Genomic DNA, 1,415 nt, shown 5'->3' with positions numbered 1-1,415 from the left:
TCTTCTGTCTCCCACTCTCACACCATCTCTCTCTCTCTCACACACACACACACACAAACACACACACCATCTCTTTCTCTCTCTCTGCCTGTGCCTGAAAAACAGACTTGTCGTATGAAAACACAACTCTTATCTTCATCTCTGCGTTGCTGTTTTGATGAATGTTCGGATGTTTTTCCAACAGCCCCCAGTGAGGTAAGAAGCCCACACACACACACACACACACACACACACACAGAGAGAGAAGAGGAGAGGAGTACTGGACAGGTTGGGCAGGTTTTTTTTTCCATCAGACTGGGACTAAACATGAGCTGCTTGCTCAGGAGCAGTTTACACCATCACCGCCCAGTTCACACAGATCTGCTGGAAATGGGAGCATTCCAGCAACAGCACTTCTCACCTTTGTGCGCCCTTATCACCCAGCCAGGCTTTCTCACAGGGCAGCGCAGAAGGTATGTGGATGTTGAAAGTAAAACAACATTACACTTCAGATTGAGTCGAGCCTGAACACACTCTTCCCCCCAGATAGATGTGTGAAAGACATCAAAATTCAAATTTAAGGTCATTGCTTCAGGCCGAGTGTGGAGGGTCAGTGGCTACACAAAGTCACCTATAAAAACACAAAAATACCACAAACACAAAATAAGGTCACATTCAAATCTTATTTGAAATCATTTCATCAGCATCTTTCCGCCATCTTCAGTTCATCATTGCTGTGTTTTAGGTTGAAGGTTGCTGGATTGAATCCCCTCCCTCTGGCCATGTTTGGAAATGTGAGCTATTTGACCTCAAACTGTTCCGAATGTTGCAACTTCAGCCTGTAAATGCCACCATACGACTGATGATTGTATTTAGAGCCCAAAACAGACGGCGAAGTTTAGCAGGGTTTTCAACAGGGACCCTTATTGGGTCCAAAACACTCCTCTCTCTAAAGCAATCGAACACAAATCGAGGTAAAAGGTTAAAAGGTTAAAACGTGATCTCTCCATCCTGTTCCTCACACCTGTCGCCCATGTGGGCCGCGTCCTACATCATCACACCTGTCGGCGCCTGCACAGCTCGCAGACATGAAGTCAGGCCAGCTCGCCGTGGTGATGAATAGACTGCAGACGGCTGAGAGCAGCTTCTGTCAGGGAAACCAGCGGTACGCAAATGGAAAGTCGCCTCAGAGTAGAAAAGAAAACCCATTAAAACCTTTTCAAATCAGCATTCTTCATTTTCAAGGCACAGTGGTGCAAGGCTGAGAGTTGCATCAGAAAGGATGTCTGAAATTCCTAGTTGGTGTTCTGATTTTGATCTTCGGAGCAGTTTCATGCTTCACTATTGCGGCGTTACAGCAAGAACCGATGAGTGTTTGTCCTGTCTTTAATCTCTCTCTTCAAAAAACATTTGACATATTTGGATAGGAAATTAGT

This window comes from Takifugu rubripes, chromosome 20 (assembly GCF_901000725.2).
Source record: "Takifugu rubripes chromosome 20, fTakRub1.2, whole genome shotgun sequence".
In the NCBI taxonomy this organism is placed as follows: Eukaryota; Metazoa; Chordata; class Actinopteri; order Tetraodontiformes; family Tetraodontidae; genus Takifugu; species Takifugu rubripes.
The sequence above is the reverse complement of the archived record's forward strand: the minus strand, read 5'-3'. Positions refer to the sequence as shown.